We start from the raw sequence: 23,254 nt of genomic DNA on the forward strand, positions 1-23,254 counted from the left end.
ACAAAGTTAAAAATCTCTGTCTTTCGTGGCTCCCCATACAAAGGCTGAATCTAAAAGTGAAGAACTTGAAATCCTCCAGCCAGGAGCAAGCACTTGTCTTAGCGCATTGAAAGGAAGGAGAGGAAAGGGAATGGGATGGTGAGGAGTTAGAAGCCTCTGGCCGGGTGAGGTGGCTCACGCCTGTAATCACAGCACTTGGGAAGGCCGAGGCAGGCGCATCACTTGAGGTCAGGAGTTCAAGTCCAGCCTGGGCAACATGGTGGAACCCCGTCTCTACTAAAAATACAAAAAATTAGCCAGGCGTGGGGGCGCACACCTGTAATCCCAGTTACTTGGGAGGCTGAGATGGGAGAATTGCTTGAACCGGGAGGCAGAGGTTGCAGCGAGCCGAGATCACGCCACTGCACTTCAGCCCAGGTGACAGAGCGAGACCCCATCTCACAAAAAAGAAAAAAGATAAAAAAGCCTCTGAGCAAGAAGCCTGGGCCAGTTCCTGGAGGTGGAGCAGCCCCTGAAAGCAGTACTGAAACAGAACTTGGAGAGTATTGCCAAAGCCAGTTTTCCCCAAACAGGAGTCCCTGTGGTCCCTGAAGCTCAGGCAGGGCACTGGAACCCTCAGGACAGACAGACAGAGGGTGGGGGACAGGAGGAGTCTGGGGCATAAAAGGGAGAATCCCAGGGGATTCTGGAAGAAATCAGGTTCCAGTTAGCTGTCCCTTGAAGCCCAAGAGGCCAAGGGAGTCATTCAAGGGTGAGTGATATTTGGGGAGACTCTAGCCCAAGGCTGGCTGTCCCCATGGTCAGGGAGAAGGAAACTACATCTCCAAGTGCCCCCACTCAGACCCATCGGTTCATGGGGAGAAAGGGCTCAGGATGAAGGAGAGCCCTAGGCCTCCACCGAGAACCTTCTAAGTGTACCCCTGCATCCTCCACGTAGAGACCTGCACTCAGGGGGATGGGCTGGGGGCCGGGGGAGCTGAGAACAAACAGCGGCAACAGGAACAGAGTTGAGCCATTTCAATTATTCATATGCCAGATGGATTCTTTTCCTGCCTTTTTTTTTTTTCTATAAAAATAAGGAGGGAGGGAGTAGGTCTTACGACAGTCTCCAAAATGGGGGGGGGGGGGGGGGGGGGGGGGGGGGAGGAGGGGAGGGAGGGGGAGAGGGGCGGGGAGCATGGGGCGGCGGGGGGAGGCAGGCAGAAGAGGGTTCTGACCTTCTGTGAAGGATATAAAAAATCCAGCCGCCTCAGGGGACACCCAACTATCTAGCATATTGCTGTTAAAATGTCTGCAAAATTTAATACACTTGGCATACCATCTAATCAGTCCTTGGAAACTCGGGCACTCTCTCCCCCTTAGACTCAAACTGCTTCAGACCTTACGCCTAGGGCACTCCCACCCCGACCCTGCCCCCTGATTTTAGATAAAGTTGCTCCCTCCCCACCCATAAAAACAGCTGCTGTGGCTTTTAGGACACATTTAATCCTGAAACTTGCCCAAAGTCCAGAATTTAGACAGTTTCTAGGGAGCAGGTGGCATGGTAATGAGAGCCAAGGGTGGGGTCCTGGGGCCGGAACTTTGGTACCCAGACTTCTTGGGGGTGGGGTGGGGGGCATTAGCAGAAGAGAGAAAGGGTACCATGAGCAGGTGTGTCCTGAGAGGGGAACGCAGTCCCAGATGGGCGGGCAAGGACTGTCTGTCTGGGGAGCCAGTGAGAGCCATTCATCCTGACAGCTCTTATTTGAAGAGCTGCGTGGCACGCTGGAGAGCTGTGACCTCACCGGAGCGCACAGGCACCCCGGTACACGGTACACACAGACGCATGTCTGCCATGTGCTCCGTCAATCCACCCATTACCCCCTAAGACTCCACGGCCACTCCAAGTCCCCAACAACCGGTGAGGAAGTTTCCAGATGAGCCTACGAAATAGGCCACCTGACCTTCTAGCCCAGGCAGAGCAATCAAAGCCCAGTATGACCTGGATATTTTTGGCAGGTCACCATTTGCTTTGTTTGACAAAGAGAGATCCCAGAGGGCTCCTAAATGGGACTGGGAGGACTGATCCCCAAAAGCTTCACCCTCTGCCCCAAGGAAACAGAGTTGTTACCAAATTTTCTTTGTCCTTTTATTTTGATTTCCTCACCCCTGACTCACATGAAGTCTCAGGTGGCCTTAATTAGGTCTGAAGTCCCCTAAGAGACTCAGGGAACCCCAGACAGTTTGCATTGTGCCTATAAGACAGAGGCCAGATGGGACAGGCCAAGAATTGGGAGAATCCAGGGTATTCCCCATCTGCAGGAGTGAGTCACAGTGCCAGGCACAGGGAACACAGACTGCCTCTTGACCTTCCTTGCCCTTAGCCACATGGATTGAAACAGAGGCAAACAGGAAAAGGGGACTCAAGGGGGTATGAGCAGGGCCAGCTTCCTGGGTGTGTAACCCACACAGCCACACAGGGTCTCATACACAAAGGGCACCTGCTGGGTTGAACGTCCTGCTGTCACTGTTGTGAAATTCTGAATCGTTTTAGAGCAAGAGGCCCTGCATTTTCATTGTGTGCTGGGCCCCACAAATGATGTTCCCACTCCTGGGTACCTGGGTGTGGATTTTGGATGAAAAGAGGACCTGGGTTTGAATCCCAATGCTCTATCCCCTCTAAGCCGAGAGAGATCAGAAAAGCCACTAATGATCTCTGGCCATAGGGCACCTATGACCCTACAGGTATAGAAAATGGGGTGATCGCACCTGCTCACACAGAAGCTGGGAGAATCGAGAGGGACAAAAACGGGGAAGAGCCTTGGGCACATGATCACGAGCTCCTATTCAAACACAAAGTGTGGATCAAGAGGGGAAAAGGAGGCCTGGTGGCGGTGGTGCTGGCTTCCTCCCACCCCGGGGGATCACCTTACTCTGCTGAGTGAGAGGTCTGCCACCAAGCAGTGCGGAGGGAAGCCTCTGGCGTGCCCGGCCCACTGGCCCCATTCACAGATGAAGAAACTGGGACAGAGTCAACAGATGACCTGCCTGTTGTCATCACAGAGTGGCCTCGAGGCAGGGCGAGGCTGAGGACATACTGTTCCTGCCGTCCAGGCCTCTGCCTTGGCCACAGGACACTTGAGATGAGGAGAGTGACAAGGAGGCAGGATTTGGAAGAGCGGGGAGGGAAGGGCCTCATTACACTCCATCACTCACACGTGCGCGCACACACACGCATGCACGGCAAAATTAAAGCTGAGAACTCCGCCAAAAAGAAGAATCCTACCCCTGTTCCATCGAAACTTATTTTAGGGCAGGAGGTAATTGCCAAAGATCCAAATAAAAAGCCAACCACAGGCTGTAAACGGCTCCAAGTCTTTAATTAGACCCCAGGAAAAAATAGTGGCGAAAAGAAAATGAAAGTAGGAGAAGCTCCCAGGGGAAGGAGTCTGCGCGGGATCCCTTCTGCCTTCCCAGCCCCGTGGCTTCAGATGAGGGCCCCCTTGCCTGGGGCTGGCATCAGGGGTGTCTGCTAAAAAGGCTGGCAATGCCTACTGCTGGGGGCAGGCGCAGAACCAAGACAGCACCTCGCACCCCAACCGAGAGCCAGCCTGGGCCCGGGACCTTCTCCTAGAGCCGCCGTCCTAGACCCCAGCCCATGGCTGGCCTCATGTTGGGGCCACCACAGGGCAGAAGGGAGGGTGCGCTCTTTCTAGCACCCCTGGAGGTGAGAGAGCAGGGAAAAGAAAAGGCTCAGATCTGGAGTGGCCTTTGACCCACTGGAAGGTCTGCCCATCAAGCCAAAAGGCCTGGCTCCTGGGCCGTGGAGCAAAGGATGTACAAGTCACCTTCCCCACTCCCAGAAGCCGTTTTCCAGGCTCTTGCCACCTGTCCTTTCTCTAGGGCCCATGTGGGGTTGGGTAGCTCTGAGATCATGTGGGCAAGATAGATGACCCCATGGCTTCTCCCTTCATAGCCCCTGCTAACCCAGAGTGGACGCCCAGAAGTTCACAGAGTGACAAACGGCATGTGATGGCCACCTAGTTGGCAGTGGCATTCCCCTAAAGCAAGGTAAGCACACACAGACCCTTTGCCCCAGGAGGCTCCAGCCACTCCACCAGCCACCCCCATCCCCTTGGAGACATAGGCCACCTGAGACTAAGGATCGGGCTGGGAAGCAAAGGGGAAGCTGTCCTTGGGAAGGTGAGGTCTGCAGAGAGAGGCAGGGGTCTGCATACGCTCATCTTTCATAGATGCAACCCAGCAGACAAACCAGATCCCATGGGCAGGGGAATCTTACTAAGTGCTAAATCCAGCACCTGCCAAACCGTGGCAGAAGCAATGGCTGCCATTGAGGGTCTAACAATGACCAGGTCCCAGCGGCAGATGAAAGGCATTCCACCCAGATGTCAGGGAAGAACCCTGGAGTAGAACACATCTCAGCACGCCTCCAGTGAGCGAGCAGAAGCTGCAGTCCCTGGCCCGGGCTTTGCAGAGTAGGGAGAAGGTGAGGCGGGCTCAGGGTCCCTAATCAAAGCCCAGCCCACATGCAAGAAACGGGAGAGAACCCGCCTCCGCATACGTGGCATCAAAGGCTACAGGGGCGACCACGCTGAAGACCCCCACTCTGCTCTCTCGTGGGTCACTGCAGCTGCCTGGAACTAGGGGTGTCTCACCACACCTAGCTCCCCCTCCAGAATGAGTACTCACTAGGAGAGGGGACACTGTGCTCGCCTTCCAAAGGCTCCCTGCATCCAACTCCCCTTCTAAGCCTGGCAGAGAAGGTGATTGCCAGGCCTGGCCTGTGCTTCCTGCTGCAGCAGCTACTCCTGGGCAGGGGTGGCAGGCTGAGCCCGTGTGTATACCGTGTTCTTCACCCGTTTCATTTTCTGTTTCTCAAATTAGGAGTGGGCCTAACAGTGATAGAGGCAGCGGTGACCCCTCACTCAGTACCTACCAGGTCCCAGGTCTAGTCACAGGCATTTTAGAGAACACATCCCTGCAAAGACGATGCTATTGTGCCCATTTTACAGAGGAGGACAATGAGGCTAAGCTTGTGAAGTGACGGCCACATCTATAAAACGGTGGGTCTGAACTGCAACTCAGATCAGCCTGGTTCCAGAGCCCATCTCTCTCTAGCGTACCTCTTTCTCTCAATCAGCTCCCCAACCTGACCACTAGTTCCAGGCAGGGGCAGGCCTGGCTGGCCCTTCCCCACTGCTTGCTCCTGGTCTGGGGTCTCTGACCACTGGTTTTATGTCTGTACAGTCACCTGAACTGTAATGTAGGTGACAATCATAAACTCCACAGTGTCTCCAATTCCCAGCCATCCACCATGCCCTGCCATGATGGCCAAGGCCCGCGTGGCCAAAGCAAGCATGGAGGTCTTCTCGGCAGAAGCAGCAGATGCGAATCAGACCTCCAGAGGCAGCCCTAACATCACCACGTCAGTCCGGTGAGGTCTCCCTGCCAGGTCCCCCTACCCGATTCTCTCTTTGGGGAGTGCTTGATCAGGTTGCAGGCATCAGGATGAGACATGGGATTCCTCTTTGATGAGGAGCCCTACGGCTGCTGCGTCCCAACTTCCTTCCCAGCTTGGGAATGAGTTGGGAGAAGCAGTCCGGGGCCCTGCACAGACAGCGGGAGCCCTGCTAATTAATGAGCTCTCTGTCTTCCCTGAGTGCTCATAGACACAGCCAGATGGTCTCCACGACGTGCCCTCCACCCTGTCCCCTCCTTGCAACCACATGGCAGCTTCACTTTCCACTCTCCCTCCATCTTTCCATCCTTCCCCCCGATTTTTTTTTTTTTTTTTTTTTTTTTTTTTTTTTGAGACAGAGTCTCACTCTGTCGCCCAGGCTGGAGTTCGCGGGGGCCGCAATCTCGGCTCACTGCAGCCTCCACCTCCCGGGTTCAAGCAATTCTCCTGCCTCAGCCTCCTGAGTAGCTGGGACTACAGGCATGCGCCACCATGCCCAGCTAATTTTTTGTGTTTTTAGTAGAGACGGGGTGTCACCATATTGGCCAGGATAGTCTTGATCTCCTGACCACCCGCCTCAACCTCCCAAAGTGCTGGGATTACAGGTGTGAGCCACCGCGCCCAGCCTATCTTTCCCTTTAATGCTGCAAACTCCAAGACAGTCCCATTTCCGGAACCCTTCGGCCAGGCGTGGCCGAGACAGCCCCGAATGGACCAGGCGAATAAGGAGACTTTTGTAGCAGGAAGTTCTAAGTGAGGCCTCTTAATCTAGACAAGGTTCCAGTTTCTCTTCTTACTTTCAGCCAATTCAGCTAGGGAGCTGGGGTTGTGAGAGGACCCAGGGCTGAGCATGCCTCTATTTCTCTGTAGTGTTAAAAGATGACCCTACATCTAACAAATATTAATACTATCTTATAACCCCCAACAACCAAGGCCTGGCTGCTCCCCGCTCCCCAGGGGGGCACCGAGTAGAAGCTGCTCCAGTTGGAAGCAGAGGCTCACATGGGTCTGTGGAGCATCACAGACACCCTGCTGGCTCTCTGTTGGCACCTCTGGGTCCTAGGTGGAGTGGTGGCTTGCAAGGTACATAACTGTGCCCTCCAGACAGCTGACCTGTGTGCAGGCAGCTTGCCTAGACAGGGGCATTGCATGACGAAGTGGCAGGGGCCCGGGGGCAGGGAGAGTCAGGCCGGAGCCACAGCTCTGAGAAACCCTGGCACACGTGAGGCCCAGGAGCCAGGGCTGGGCCCTTCTGCAATGACTTCTGTTTCGGGGTCGACTGCACAATGACAGCAGCTCAGGGGCTGTGTGACATGAGCCCCGGCTAGTGATGCTGCTTTGCTTCAATTTTTCTTTTTTTTTCCCTTCTAATTTTTAAAGAGAGAGGATCTTGCTCTGCTGCCAAGGCTGGGGTACAGTGGTGTAATCACAGCTCACTACAGCCTCAACCTCCTGGGCTCAAGTGATTCTCTCACTTCAGCCTCCCCTCCCAAATAGCCAGGACTACAGGTGCGTGCACCACCACACCTGGCTAACTTTTATTTTTTAACTTTTTTTTTTTTAAGAGATGGGAGTCTTGAACCTCTGGCATCAAGCGATTCTCACCTCAGCCTTCCAAAATGCTGGGATTACAGGCGTGAGTTACCGTGCCCGGCCCTGCTTCACTTCTCTGGGCATCAGTTTGCCCACTTATAGAAGGAGCTGAGGCCAGGCGAGGTGGCTCACACCTGTAATCCTCGCAGTTTGGGAGGCTGACGCAGGTGGATCACATGAGGTCAGGAGTTCGAGACCAGCCTAGCCAACATGGTGAAACCCCGTCTCTACTAAAAATACAAAAATTAGCCAGGCATGGTGGCGCACCTGTAATCACAGCTACTCAGGAGGCTAAGGCAGGAGAATCACTTGAACCTGGAACGTGGAGGTTGCAATAAGCCAAGATGTCACCACTGCACTCCAGCCTGGGTGACAGAGCAAGATGCTGTCTCAAAAAAATAAAATAATAAAATAATAAATAAAAGGAGGCTGAGCTGGATGCTCCTGGGGTCACTGGAGGGTTTGAGAGCTGCTGTGTGTGGAGTGATCACCAAGACAGTGGTGAGCACATGGTGAATACCCGGTACATGCTGGCTGGGATTGTAACTGTCGTTGCTATTATTATTATTATTACTATTGTGAGTCTTTTTGAGTCTGTTAACCTTGTTTCAGATGCAGCTAAAAGGGAATAGGAAAGATCTTAGCTTACAACCTAGAAAAGCCACATTTTCTAAATTATTAATCCCCAGAATCAAAACTAGTGAGGACAGGGTGACAAGGATCTGATTAGAGGCCCCAAGGGGGTCTGGCCAGGTTTTGTGAGCTCAAGTGACCCAGACCTGTCTGGCATGGAATCCAAAACACACTGACCTCAGAGTAGCCGACAGAGGGCAGAGAAGGGACCGGCACTTCTGGCCCCATCTTCAGGGGGATGATCTTTAGGGTGAGGCATATTTATCTAGGGCAGCAAGGGTTAACACCGGGGCTGGGAGAGGCCAGGCAGCACGGAGCACTCCCTGTTTATTAATAAGCTATTTATCACCAGCTTTGCTTTTAATGCCATTTGGGCTTAATGTTGTTAATGAAATATAAATACCCACGCTAATGATGTTGGTCAGAGGCAACACGGGCAGCAGCCGGCTCGAGAAACGGGGCCAAACCACCGGGCAGGCCGGGGAAGAGGCTGAGAGCTCGGGAAGCGGAAGAGGTTCCCACCCGTGCGGCACCCCCAGCCCCCTTCTGCTCACACCACAAGATGCCCTGGCTGGCTGTGCCGGGAAAGGCTGGGAGGAGGGCAGCCCAGGGGGCCAGGGGAGAGGAGGCCTCCCAGGGCACAGGATGCTGTTAACTCCTAGAGAACAGAGCCAGAGCGGAGAGCTCCCACCTCGGGGCACTGCCCACCTGGCATCAGGCCCCTTGGCTGCAGGAGGCTGGACCTCCACCAGCTGGCAGCCCTAAGCTCCCTGGCCACAGGAACGGAGCCAGGATGTGAGGGGTCACCAGAGGGAGCAGTAAGGACCCCATCAAGCTTTCCACTCCAGACGGGCCCTCCCCTCCCTGCCCCAAAGTGACAGCCCAGGCAGGCCAGCCCCTGCAGGGCACACCCTCCCCAAGGAGCTAGCATGGGCTGCCCATTTGGGGTGGGTGTGGAGAGGGCAGCAGACGGGGATTCCTGCTCAGTGCCCAAAGGTCCTAGAACACAGCGGTGGCCCTGCATAGCAGCCTGTTGTCCCTGACTTTGTGCCTGGCCTGGTCCAGCCCCTCCTACACAGTGGGCCATCCCTGCCCACCTCTCCCTGGGCTCAGAATAGATGCCCTTAGCGGATGGCCATCCTCCCAAATTACCCCAGAAACTTCAGGCGGCCCCCTCTGGAGAGGCCCCCAGACTATTCCTAGATAGCAGCCTCACGAGGGGAGGCGTTCCTGGGGAACTGCTCCCCAGCCTGGTGGCCACAGATGCTCCTGCGGGGACTTAGACTCGATTCACCCAAGGGCCACCTGGGCCAGATACAGGCTGGGAGACTCCAGCAAGGGGCTGACATTTGCCATCACCCTCCTCTCCCTGTACTGTGGGAGTGGAGGTCATCGTGACCCCAGCCCTGCCTTGCCTGCAAAGTCCCCAGGCAGCTCCCCAGGGAGTGCTGCCTCTTCCAGAGGGAGCCCCCCAGCTGCCAGCCCTCCCTGCTCAGGGCTGCCAGAGAAAATACAGGATGCCCGGTGAAATGTGAATTTCTGATAAACAATGAATATGGCCAGGTGCCGTGGCTCATGCCTGTAATTCCAGCACTTTGGGAGGCCAAGGCGGGTGGATCACCTGAGGTGAGGAGTTCGAGACCAGCCTGGTCCACATGGTGAAACCCCGACTCTACTAAAATTACAAAAAATTAGCTGGGTGTGGTGGCGGGTACCTGTAATCCCAGCTACTAGGGAGGCTGAGGAGGGAGAATCACTTGAACCCGAGAGGCGGAGGTTGCAGTGAGCCGAGATTGTGCCATTGCACTCTAGCCTGGGCAACAAGACCAAAACTCCGTCTCAAAAAACAAACAAACAAACAAAAAAACTTGTTTTCATGTAAGTATGTCCCAAACATTGCATGGAATATACTTATACTAAACATTGTATGCTATTTGTGTGAAATTTAAATGTACTAGGTATCCTGTATTTTTATTTGCTAACTCTGGCAAGCCTGTCCCAGTGACTCAGCAGGTAGCACCTGACGGGGGGGACAGTTCCTGGGGTGTGAGCAGGACAAAAGAGGCAGTGAGGGGGAGTGGAGGTCCTTGTCCGTCTCAGGACAGCAGATTCTTTTCAAGAGGCTCTTCTCATCACTTTCTGCCCTGCCCAGCCTCCTCCCTCACCCATCACGCCTGCACTGCCCAATACCACAGCTCACCTGTGGGGGTCCCCTCTCGCTGCACCCCCCAAAGTCACCTCCACGTCCCCAAGGAGCACAGGGCTCATTTGCTGGGGCTTGGTGGAGCTCAGCTCAACGGCTAATCCCCTGGGTGGCTCCTGTCAGATTATTAATTAGCTAAAGCGGATCGGTCCTGGAACAACATGCGCTTGGACTTCAGATAAAGCAGGCCAGGGAGGCAGGTGGGGGCTGCTTAAAGTGACAAGACCCTGTTTCTGAGCGGCTCCCCAGAAGGACCGGGGGAAGGAGGCCCAGGCTAGAGCAGGGTGAGTTCCAGACAGACCTCTCTGTGCCTCCCCTGCCCGCTCCCACATGAAACATTGAGAGAGTGCCTTCAGGGAGGGAGAGCCGGGCACATATGCGACCTGTGAGAGGCGGAGCTGGTGACAGGTGGGTCTTGTTTTTTAATAAAGAGCTTGTTCCTAATCAGATCATGGCACTCAGAACTCTTCAAAAAGCTTCTTATTTCACTCTGGGTAAAAGCCAGAGTTCTCACAATGGCCTGCAAGTCCTGTGGGATCTGAGGGTCCCCCACCCTGACCCCCTCAACCTCAAATGGCATCTGCCCCTCACTCTGCTCCAGCCACACTGGCCTCCTTGCTTCTCCAACATGCCTCCAGGATCTCACACCTGCTGTTCCCCCTGGTGGGAACGCTCTTCCTACAGATATTGATTAGGTTGCCTCACTCCCCCACTTCCTTTCTGTCTTCACCCAAATGTCACCGTCACAGTGACCCCTTCCCTGGGAGCCACATCTAAAATGACAAGCCGTCCACCCACCTGCCCCTCACTCCCTATTCTGTTCTGCAAAGCGGCTCTTGTTTTCTCCTTCCCACGCGTCGCCATCCAGTACATCCTTTATTCCTTTTCCTCCTGTATCATTTGGTTCCCTCTATCTGAATGTAAACCTCATGAGGGCAGGACGTTGGCCTCCTCTTCATTTCCAGCACCTGCAATGGCTACCCGCACTGTCGCTGAATGGAAATGGAAAATCAATGGCCAGAGGTGACAGGTCAGGACTTGGACCACCACCTCTTCCGGCTCTGAACCTCCGAGGCTGAGCCCTGGCCCAACCCACTGGGCTCCTCAAGCACCCAGTTTCTCTCCCCTGACCCTACTGGACCCCATGCTTCCTCAGTCCTGCCCCCTAAACCAGGTGCTCCCCAAACCCTTGTCCTAAGCATTTTCACTACGATGCATTTCCAGGGTCTTCTGAGGGATGTCGCAGGGGACCCATCTCTGTGTCACCAGACCCCCTCCCCACAGCTGGGACTGATCCTCTCTCTGCCCAGAGAGCAGCACGGGGTGGGACTCACAGCTGCTGCCCGGGCCCAGCTCAGCTGCTGGCAAACTCCTGGGCTCGGATTGTTTTGACTTGAGTCGGTGAAGCTGAAATATTGAGTCACAACGGCCCTAAACTTCATTACCAGCTCTTAACACAGATTACTAAGGGGAAAAAAAGTTGCTTTTAATTGCTTTTCCCGATTAGCATTTCTGGAGAAGAAACCAGTGTTTAATTACACCTTTCCTCCTCTTACCCCGTTGGCCACGGGGGTCCCAACCCAGCTACCAGAGCAAGACCCAGGCTCAGAAAAGCCCCTGCTCTGGGGGAAAGCCAAGGATCCGGACCAGAGAGAAAACCTGGGTGGTGAGCGGAAGGGTAGCAACCCTCAGGCCTGAAGGGTAGAGAGCAAGCGGCAGTGGTGTGGGTGGGAACGTGGCAGCATCCAGGGGTCCTGGGGAAGGTGGGCGGCAAGGGGATCACTGGCTGCCTCATGCCTCAGGGTGGTAGCTCTGGGCCTAAGGGCCTTCACCTGGACCAGGCTTATCCCTGGGTAGATTCCAGAACAAAAGCAGATAGGGGAACCTGGCAGGAGACTGGAGAGGAGGAGCTTGAAGGTCTACACGAGGAGACGATGCAGTCAGGACTCCAGGACTCCTCCATGTGTGAGACCTGAAGTCGCCTCTCCGATGCCAGCCTCTCTCACTCTGGGCACTCAGGGACAGAGGCAGGGTGGAGGCGCTTCTCCCCTCGTCCACTGCACAGCGTCAACCCTCCCAAATCCATGGGTCGTCCCATCCTTTGGAGCAACTGCGTCACCCGCCGAGAAGTTCCCCGAGTAGCTCCAGACAGGGCAGGTGCCCCCAGCCCTTCCCAATCCCTCTTCCCTGGGGCCCGTGCATGGCGGGACTCGGGGGTTTCCTGCGTCTGCTCCGAAGGAGGGGGCATGGGGAGAACGGAGGAAGGAGGCCCAGGCTGGGGTGTCGGCACCACCAGGTGGAACGCTTGCCCAGATTAGAAATCAGGAAGATCAGTAACTCTTCCCAGACCAACTCCCAGCCACATCTCTGCTCAGCCCGAGGCAACCTTGGGGTCTACCCATCCTCTGGAGCACCAAATCATGGTGGGAGGTGGGGTACCCTCCTGCTCCCGCCCCTCTGCATCCCCCACCCCAGCTGCAGGCCGTGGAGCTGCCAGCTTCACATCAGATCAAAGCCCTGGAGGATGGCATGAGAACTGTCCAGTCCAGTTAGGAGTGAAGGTCACGGATCTAGTGCAGACCATAGAGGCAGAAAGCAGAAAAACCTCCCACGCGTGCACAGATGCACACGCCTCCCACCCGGACACACCCTCCCCCAGGGTCAGCCCAGTGTTCTGAGGCCAGCAGACACGCCCAGGAAGACTGGCTGACACGCCCCTTGGAGCCAGGCAGAGGCACCAGCTGTAGGCCTGGGACAGCCCCACCACCCCCGCAAGCTGCTGCCAGCCTGCACTTCTGCTCTCTCCCGTCACTGCCTCTGGAGGTCAGGCCTCCAGAGCCTCCTTACAGGGCCCGGCTGCTGTGCCACACATTGCTTCCCACTTGGGACATCCCCGATGCACCCCCCACCCTCGCCCCCGCAAGACATCACTGGCCCTCCCTTCCTGTCACCCCCATGGAGGTCATGGAGGTCAGGTCTCCAGAGTGTTCCTGGAAGGCTGGGCTGGCCCATATGGCTGGGAATACGTTGCCAGCGAGGGCAAGTGCTCACGCGAGCCTGGCAGCCGGCTGTGACAGCGTCACGCTCGCCAACCAGGCCTCTGGCTTGCTCCCGGGCTACAGGGCAGTGCTCAGGGTGGCAAGGGGCCTGTCCAGGGGAGCTGGAGATCACTGCTATCACAGCGTCGATGCTGGGAATGCCCGCCCCAACCTGGCCCTCACAGATGGTGTCAGGACCCAGGAGAGTGGAGCCTCATGTCAGAGGAACTGGGAAAAGGGAGACTGGCCTGGGTTCCAGGCGAGCGGGATACCGGGGCAATTCACACCTCTGTGTGTGGTAACACTGTTAGGATCCCTGCCGATGAGCAGGGGCTGGAGGCTGAGCCGGCCCCACGGAAATGTGGGGGCCTCAGACAAGCCCATCTGCCAGCCCTCACAGCTCATCGACGAGGCTCTATATGACTCGGCACGTGGAAAAAGGTGTGCGGAAGCTCAGCCCTGAGCACACAGATCACATTCAAAGCCACAGAGAGAGAAACTCAGCCAACCTTTAGACCCAATCTGAGACCCAGCACAGAACCCAGGGAGCAAACACACAAAGCTGGCTTCAGTGCAGAGCCAGGGCCGAAGGGACAGTGTGTGTCCCGGCCCAGTCCCAGCCTCACTCCTGAAAACAGTGCTGGAGAGAAGCAGTTCCCTCCACAAGGAGCCCGATCCACTCAAACAAGCCTTTCTCAGCAGCCAGCATGGTTCCAAGATGGCGCTTCTCCCCTAATGCATGAGACGTTAACCCTCGTTAACCCTCTCAAAGCTGTGGGTCGTTCTTGGTACTGTCGTGTTCAGGGCGCAGGAGAGAGAGGAAAAGACACAGAGCCACAAATCGGGGGGCACAGAATGCTGGAGTCATCCTAGGGCCCTCTCTTTTCCTTGCCCCATTGAATCCACCATTGAGTCCTGCTAACTCTTCCTTTACACACACACAGACTCTGACCCCTTCCCTGCCTGTCCACCTCCTCACCCAGCCACCATCCTCTCACACCATCGGCTGCAGCAGCTGCCCCTCTGGCCTCCCAGTTTCTTCCCTTGGCAGCCCCAACTACCTTTTTAAAACAAACATTGGCTGGGCACAGTGGCTTACACCTGTAATCCCAGCACCTTGGGAGGCTGAGGTGGGCGGATCACTTGAGGTTAGGAGTTCGAGACCAGCCTGGCCAACATGGTGAAACCCTGTCTCTACTAAAAATACAAAAATTAGCCAGGCGTGGTGGCATGTACCTATAATCTCAGCTACTCGAGAGGCTGAGGCAGGAGAATCTCTTGAATCCGGGAGGCAGAGGTTGCAGTGAGCCGAGATTGCGCCACTGCACTCCAGCCTGGGTGACAGAGTGAGATTCCATCTCAAAAAAAAAAAACCAAAAACCAAAAAACCATCACATCACTTTACCTCTTGCTCAAAACCCTCCAGTGGCTTCCTATCACCTAAGCATAAAATCCCAACTTCTCCCCAGGCATACAAAGCCCTGCACCTCTTGACACCCACCCCATCCACATCCTGGTCACTCGGCCTTTTCTTCCAGTCACTGAATACACGGAGGGCATCCTACCTTAGGGCCGTTAGGCTAGCTGTTCTCTCTTTCTAGAATATTCTGCCTGCTCTTCACTGATCTATCTACTTCCTGTCCTTCAATGTCAGCTAAATGTCACCACGTCCTTGAGAAACCACCTCTTAGCAGCCTGCCAGGAGTGCCAAGCAGTCACTTCCCATCACCACCTCCTACTTCCATTCTCTGCTGGCATCTTCCTTTTTTGTTTTTGAGGGTTTGTTTCATGCTGCCTCCCCTACCGGACTCCATAAGAACAGGGACAGTCTTGTCACCTCTGTTTGCTGGTGAGTGACTGGCAGATCCCAGACACTCTTCTCTTTTTTTTTGGAGACAGGCTTGCTCCGTTGCCCAGGCTGGAATGCAGGGGCGCAATCTTGGCTCACTGCAACCTCCACCTTCCGGGTTCAAGTGATTCTCCTGCCTCAGCCTCCCAAGTAGCTGGGATTACAGGCATGCACCATCATACGGCTAATTTTTGTATTTTTAGTAGAGATGGGTTTTGCCATATTGGCCAGGCTGGTATTGAACTCTTGACCTCAAGTGATCTGCCTGCCTTGGCCTCCCGAAGTGCTGGGATTACAGGCGTGAGCCACCGCGCCTGGCCCCAGACCCTCTGTAACTGCTAGATAAATGCAACCAGCTTTTTTGCAGAGGAGCCCGAGGTGGGGGAATCTGAGCCAGACAGGGCCAGGCCTGCAGATCAGACCTGCACACAGGCTTGCCCCCTGGTCTGCATTGGTGAGGCAGGACCGCTCTGAGACCATGGATCACTCCTGCCATAGAAGGCCCCCGCCTGGAGTCCAGCCTGGTCACTGGAAAGGGCTAAGTGAGAAGGGACTTGGCCATGATATTCTCTCTTGGAGCCCTTGGAGTTCCTAAGCTTCATTATCAAGTCCAAGACAGCCGATGCCAGGATGCAGGTGTCCCACCGGACCTGTGGAACCCATGCCCCATGCCGGGCACAAATCCCAGCTGGCATATGAGCCCTGGGAGTCAACAGAGAGTGGAAACTTCAGAAAGGAAAAAGTGAATGGGCGTGTTTTGCCCAGGCAAAGAAGAAAACAAAAAGCCCGCCACTGAGAACAGAGGAGGCAAACATTACCCTCTCAGAGGGGAGGGGCTCCACAGGCACTCACAGCCTCTTCATGGGCAGGGCACGGGGCAGGGCCGGGCAAGACCACCCTGAGGCTTGGATACATTTGGGCCTGCATCCCAAGATTCATGATCATCAGAGGAAGCAGAGTCTGTTAAGAACAGCCCGGGAAGGTGGCAGAGCAAACCCAGAAGACTTCAGTGCCACAAAACTCCCCCCACGGCCTTTTCCAGGTGACAGTCTAAACAGCTCCGGTGCTATCCAGGGCACAACGGCAGCACATCCTAAGTATGATGGACCAACTGCAGGAGCATGATCACATTCTGCACACCAGGAAGAAGAGTCGCAGCCACACAGTTGCCCCACCACAGCGACCCAAGGCCACTTTTGCATCTGATTTGCAAATCTCTGGGCTGTATCCAGAGCTAGTTCCCCGAGGAGGCATGGCCTGGATTCAGGCAGGTCTGCGGCTTCAAGGACCTACGAAATCCTAGTGCGCACCAAGGCACCCATCTCTGCAAGCGCTTCCTCCCTGCAAGTTCGAAGTCCAGGGCTGCTGAGCCCAGCCCCAGAGGGAGGGGCAGGACACACCTGCCCAGGGCGACCATGAGGAGGAGGAGTGCAGGCAGGTGAGCCAGGGACACAGGCTCCAGGTTGGCACACACAGGAACAGCAGCCCCCAGCCCTGCCCTCCCCAGACATCCTCTAGGCTCTCAGGCTCCGCCTCCATCCCTAGACCTTGCCCATGAACTTCACAAACACCCCATCCCTCTGGACTCGTTCCCTTGGGATCTCAAGAAAATACCGAATAATGACCAACATGCAATGAGTCACCCACTGTGTGTCAACCCCTCACCCCAAGAACTGCCACGTTTGATACCTGCAGGTAAATATCTGACAGTACCAGCTCCACAGACTACCCCTCCCTGGCATGAGTGACCTGCTTTATGCAAAGGGCTATTTCCAAGCCTGGGTCAAAAGGCACCTACAGCTTCTCCTCTATGAAGGGCCCTATTTGGGCTGGAGGACCACTGAAGAGAGCCTGATAAATCATCCCCAGGCCAGTTCCTACCACACATGAGCTCAGAGCAGAGCAGCCTCCGGAGATGGAGAAAGGCTGGAACTACTGTCCAGCCCTTCTAAGATGAAGTTCCAACCTAATGCTTAGATCTGGGAGTGGCATCTGATAGAGAATGGTCCTTGCCTGCAAAGCCAGGGCACTGCTGGCACCATGCATTGTCATGCCATAGAAACACTGGGAAGATCCTTAAAAGGCCAGTTATGCTAACCTCTTTATTTCACAGGTGGGGACACCAAGATCCAGAGGGTAAGTATTGAGTCGATGACAAAGCCAAGGCCCAAATGCAGGTGCTGTGCTCCCGGGCCGGGGCTTTCTTCTCCACGCAACACTTTTTTCATTCTCACTGATAGTGCTTAAGCGACCGCCATTGGGATCAGAACCCACTGGGAAAGGTGAGTCCAGGCCCTACACAGTCCGTATCCTAAGAAGCAACCCCCAAACTGGCCACCCCACACTTCCTAGTGGCATCTTGGGAACCAGAAGCAGCTACCTTTGCATCCCAAGAGGCCAGGGTTCGAAGTCCATTCCAACACACGCCACTGGGGAGTTGCAGGAGCCCCTTGTAAAGGAGGGGTCAATGGCCGCGGCAGCTGGGAGGGTGGGTGGGATGGAGGAGTCTTTGCCTTCAGTCAGCAAGGTCTGTTTGCCTACCAAAACGAGAGAGGAAAACACAAAAGATTAGGCTACAACCGACACCCACAAACCCACCCCACACTTGGGGTGTACAATGGAGGGCAAGGTTCCGACATCTTGTGTGGTAACCAGCCAGCAAGGTAAGAGATTCTTATTCCTGCCAATCAGCAGATGGCATTGCCATGGCGCATACCATGCCTGACTCTGCAACCAATGCACTCTTCGCACAATTATTAGCCAATTGCTACGCAGTTGTCGTACCTAATAAAATAAGCAAACAGGTAGAAACAATACTACGCCAATCAGGTGCCTCCCTGGGTAACACAGAAGGATCACACCCAAGGCTGGGCACCCAGGGTGAAAGGTCAGGCCTGAAAATGGATCAAGCCAATACCGGAAACAGATCAAACCCATGCAACCAAACCAACCCTGGGCTCCCCAGCGCCTGCCCCCTCCAGACTTTCCCTGCGCCAGCTCCCAGCTGCTCCCCTGACCCCTGGGTGACCTTCTGGGAGTCTCTATAAAAGGAATCAACAGGTGTCTCTGCAGCGACCCAGGATGGTGCATTTAGTTTCTTCTGGCTTTCCTTCCCCACTTCCATTCTGGTACTGTGCGACTCAATTTCATAAAAAGAAAAGAGGGTGTGGGCCCATACCCTGAAAGCGGGTTGCTGAGATTCAGTTGCGATAGGTGTTGGGACAAAAAAAAGTAGCCAAAGAAAGTTGGTGCCCTGCTACCGGCAACCTTTGTGTCAATTTAAACAAATATTGTGGTGTTTCTATGGTGATTCCTGTTTTGAATATCCACTACACTCACTTTTTAAAGGGCTTTTCCTGTTTGCGTTTCAACTTCAAACCTGTAAATATTTTCAGCATTTTTAGAAAAAAGGAGCTCATGTGCGTGCAAACACAAACACACAACCCGATATCAGCGTACAACCTCCCAGTCTTGGAAGCCCGGCCTCGTGGATGTGAGGATGGGGTGCAGACAACCCAGAGGGGGTGCTCGGCCTGCTCTCCTGTCCACCCTGCCTGCAGAGCTGGCACCAGGAAGATTGCCACTGAAATCCTGGCCCTTTCCTTCCCCCTTTGCGGGAAGATCGCAGCAGCCACAGCAGCTCTGCGTTCCCGAAACGTGTGAGAGGGCTGGGCCCTGCCTCCGCAGGGTGGCATGGTGTGGGCAGCTGCCCTGCAGGTTCTCCAACTTGGCCCGGCCCTCGGAGTCCCCGGAGGCCTCGCAGGAGTGCACGAACCCCTCCCCTCCTGCTGCCCAAGGTTGGATCTGAGCGCGAGGGGGAGGTGGCTCTTGGAAGGTGACAGCTTCAGCATCAGCTCTGCCCCACCTCGGCTGCGGCAATGCCACCGAGACCAGCTGCCTTGGGGAGGCCATCGGGGTGGACAGCATCTACAGTGCAAGGCTTGGATCAGCCCAGCTCTCATCCCACCCCTCGGCGCCACACAGGGTTAACAGCGGGTTTCCTGGTTTCCATGGATTCCCGCCAGGCCCCTAATGTGAGTTTCGTGTGATTTGGGGGAAGTGGATTTCCTTTGTTTTCCAGTTTGGGAATATTTTTTTCTTTAAAAAAGAGGAAAAAACACTTTAATGGAAACTTCAGGGCCACTGGGAGACTCACTCCTCTGGGCTCTGAAACTCCCCTGCCTGTTAGTCCAGAATCCCCCAAAGCCCTGGGCAGCCCATCCACCCACAAAATCCCCCTGGGCTGGAAGAAGGCATGCCTTGGACTACCTACACTCCTACTGCAAGGAGGTCCATCTGCTGGGGGTCTCGACTCCAATATCCCATCGGAACGACCCCACCTAAAAGCGAGCATCTTGCATAGGAGGCTAACACGCCCCTCTTCCAGCTTTGTAAAACGGACATGTACATTCCCCAGAGAAAAGGTCAAGGGAAACACTTCTACCTCCCCAACTCCAGGCAAGGCACTGGCAAGACCAGGGTCTGACCACAGGCCAACGGTGAACACTCCCAGTGTTTCATGTCCTTGGCTCAGAGGGGGTTCCAGCTACGGAAGGAAAGGGGGTTCCAGGCCCTGGTGGGACCCTTGTTGGGCTTCATCCAGCGGAGAGAGGGGCCTGCCCAGGGCAGAGGGTGCTTCTCAGCTTTGGCAGCAAGAACAACTGAATAAAGGGTGTGGCCAGGCCTCCTCCTCCTTCTCCCCCACAGTCTTCCCCATTCCTGCCATCCTCCAACCCTGCCAGGGTGTGGCCTTGCTCCAAGACTGTCCCCAACCAAGTGGCCTGACCCACTTACCAAACCAGGGCACAGGCCCCGGGGCCTTCCATGAACTGAGGCTCTCCCACAGCCCAGGCCCCGGGGGCCATGGATCCCGGTCAGAAAGTGCAGAGTGCAGAGGCCGGGTCTCTCTGACCAGCGGCTCCAGAGTGAAGAGGTGAGAAGCTGAGTGAGTGCGCTTACAGAACTCACAATGGGCTGAGAACCAGGAGACATGGGTCCGAGTCCCAGTTGTGCCCCCTGAAACCTCCACGGGCCCTTAGACAAGCCTGCTAATCTCCCTAGGTTCATTCTCCTCACCAGCCAAACAGAGACGATGCCTCAGTCTTCCCTCCTACCTCGCAGGCTGCGCGAAGGATGGACAAGGGGTGTGAAAGGGTGTTAACAAGCACTCTAGACATGCCTAGAATCACCACCACCCTCTTCTTCCAAGTCTCTTCAAGGTAACCTTCTGGAATCTACCCCGGGTGGCCCCACGCGCCCCAACTCTGCTGCTCCTACATCCTCCACCACAGCATTTACATCCACACTGGACTAAAGTAATTTGTTCACAAGTCTGTCTCCACCATTGGACTTTTAACTCCTCAAGGGCAGAGAGCGGATCTTAATGATCTGCGTGTCTCCAGCATTTAGCACAACAGCTGGGCGACTGTGGGCAGCGAAGGTGTTGGTGGAACTGAACTAGTCCCTGACTTCATGTCAGAGTCAGATGAGCCCCACGCAGCTTGGTCCCTCTTCTCCAACCGAACGCTCCACTTGCTGTTTTCTTTTTTGAGATGGAGTCTCGCTCAGTCACTCAGGCTGGAGTGCAGTGGTACAATCTTGGCTCACTGCAACCTCCACCTCCTGGGTTCAAGCAATTCTCCTGCCTCAGCCTCCCAAATGGCTGGGACTATAGGCAAGTGCCACTGCACCCAGCTAATTTTTGTATTTTTAGTAGAGACAGTGTTTTACCAGATTAGCCAGACTGGTCTCAAACTCCTGACCTCAGGTGATCGACCTGCCTCAGCCTTCCAAAGTGCTGGGATTACAGGTGTGAGCCACCGCACCCAACCCTGGTGGCTCTTTTCGTGCCCATTCTGTTTAGCTCTCCCCAAGCCTCAACCTGTGCCTTGCTCTCTCCCCCTCCTCCATTAGCCCTGTGAATTAACAGCTCTCAGGTTCAAGGGAGCCCCTTAGTTACTTGATCCCCTCCAACCAATTCCAATAAGAATGAACCACGTGCCTACTGTGTGCCAGGCGGCAGGCTGGGAGTAAGGGCAGGGCACACTGATGAGTGGCCTCTGCCCCCTGCCTATAGGCCGAAGTGAGAACTCTTGGTATGAACCAATCAGATGCCTTCTATCTGCCAAGCGCTGTGCCAAGTGCCCTACGCGCATGATCTGGCCAAATCTTTACAACACAAAGGCAGAAATGGTTATGGTCCCCGTGGATAGATTAAGGAGGGCAGGCATGGAGACACGAAGTGACTTGCCGAAGATCATACCGTGCACAGGTGCCAAAGCCAGGCCTGGGCTGACAGGCTCCAAGGCCCAACTCACTTAAAAGGTCATCCTCCTCCCCTCCCTGTGATCTCAGCAGCCACCCACAACTGATGCCACTGCCCCTCCAGAATCTCAGTTCTCCTGGCCTCAAAACAGGTCTGGACCAAGTCCTCCAGAGCCACCAGGCAGCGCTCACACATCACAATGAAAGGCTCGGGTGCTTCTGGCCAGGCTGAAAAGGGGGGAAAGCGAGGCCTGTGGTAACACTCGGCAAGCAGGAGGAAGCCCTGAACACATCTTCCAAATGGGGTCTGGGCTGTGGTCATACTCATTGCAACCTGTCATCCGACAGGATGGGGACAAGGAAAGCACCTCCATGCTAAGTCAGGAGGTCCTGCTGAGACAGGACAACTTCCGTTTCTTCTCTCCAGATAAGGGGAAAGCAAAAGGGCTTTATCTTTGGGGGCATGGGTCAGAGATTTCTGCTGCCTGCCCTCCATCGGAAGCTCCCCGCACAGTGAACGTCTGCCACGGAGACGCGCGATTGGGAAGCAGGGCCAGAGAACCCCCTGATTTTCACCTGGGGGCATGTGGGTACGGGGAGGTGCCCATCATCTCCCCAAAGGAGGGAAGACACTGGGAAGTGGTAGGGAATGATTTCTATCCGAGAGCGTATGTGGTGGAAGATCAGCCCGGGGTGGGGAGAGGACAGAGCGCTAATGAGCAGATTTCATAAACCACCCGAGTGAAAACAAAAACACAGACGCGCACATTGCCCAACTCCAGGGCTGTATGGAAAAGGGAAAAAAAAAAAAACAATAAAAAAATCCACATCTTAATACAAAAATCCTCCATGATGTGTTGCGGCACGAAAGTGTTTTTCGCTGCATTTTTCATCTGTGATCTCACACAGCCCACGACGGGTACGCCCAACGCGGCAGGTATTCGACGGTACACACACAGGGCAGACACACACAATGAGCCAAAACAAGGAAGGCCAACATGCAAATCGGTCCAGGCTGGCATCTCACGGCTTCAGGTGGCTTCTGGCGACGGCCTCATTGGACCTGAACATGGGACCCTTTAGATTTCTGAGGGAGAGAGAGATGGGGCAAGAACGCAGCTCAAGTGCAGAGGGCTCTTCATGCTCAGAACTCCCAGCCAGGTGCTTGTGCGGCCTTTCCGCACTTAAGGTACTGTCCACTGTCCTGCTGCCGGCAGGGGACAGGGAGGGGACCCGTGCCCCAGAGGCCCTTCCTCCATATCACTCACCCCACGGTTACTATCTGTCTCCTTTCTGTTCCACCCCTCCCCCCTTTAATTGTTGGATGAGTTTACAGAGCTGTGTGCCAAAAACAATCAACTCCAGGGAACAGAGTTATACAAAAAAGGGCGTGTCGCCAGAGGGAGACGGATATCCATGGAAACCACCACCTTTTCACAGCAGCCTAGGTGAAGCTTGGGTGAGGGGATGTGTGGGGGATGGGGAGACACGCTCCACTTAGAACAGGGCCCCAGAAAATGCAGGGGCCACTGATAATCTGTCTGTAGGAGCCAAATACCGTGCGGAGGGTCAGAAAGTGGAGTCAGTCACAAAACACACGTTCAGCGCGTGCACACATGCACACACACAGGAGCATGCACACACACACACACATATATGCCACTCTGCCAGATCACTGGGCAACTTGCCACCATGGTTAAGCACACACACTGTGGAGCCAGACTGCTCAGGTAGGAATCCAGGCTCTGCCACTCACAAGCTGTGTGGCTCTGGGCTAACGACTTTAACCTTTCTGTGCCTCAGTTTCTCCATCAGTAAAATGGGGATAATGATAGTTCCTCTGCCTACCGTCATGAGGATTAAATGGCTTCTTATGTGTAACATGCTGAGGAAAGTACCCTCAACCAAGTTAAGTCCCCTAGAGCCAACAGACAGGGCTCAGACATCACAACCAAAGCCTCAGGTGTTTCTGGCTGGGATGAAAGGTGGGGGAAGGTGCAGCCAGTGGTAAGACCCGGGGAGTGAGTAGGTACTTCACAGCACCACAAAGTAGGTGCTGTCGAGCATTTGATAAATCAATCACAAAGCCTAAACAAAGAGAAAGAAAGGTTTCTAGACCCTGCCAGAGTAGAAGAGGAAAATGTTAATAGTTCATGTTTATTAAGCATTGTTTGCTCAGGATTTTAATATATTAATGCATATACCCATCGCAAATT

The 23,254-nt window shown here is 54.9% G+C and overlaps 1 protein-coding gene across 1 annotated transcript in view; it reads right to left on the minus strand.

Moving 5' to 3' along the window:
• CASZ1 (castor zinc finger 1) overlaps positions 1-20,359 on the minus strand; it is a 126,188-nt gene extending 105,829 nt beyond the window's left edge. Inside the window, exon 1 of the mRNA XM_031664315.1 lies at positions 17,155-20,359. The gene's annotated coding sequence lies outside the window, so the exon portion shown is untranslated. The remainder of the gene's footprint in view (positions 1-17,154) is intronic.
• Between the last annotated feature and the right edge of the window lie 2,895 nt (positions 20,360-23,254).

The sequence above is a fragment of the Papio anubis genome, chromosome 1 (assembly GCF_008728515.1).
Source record: "Papio anubis isolate 15944 chromosome 1, Panubis1.0, whole genome shotgun sequence".
NCBI lineage: Eukaryota > Metazoa > Chordata > Mammalia > Primates > Cercopithecidae > Papio > Papio anubis.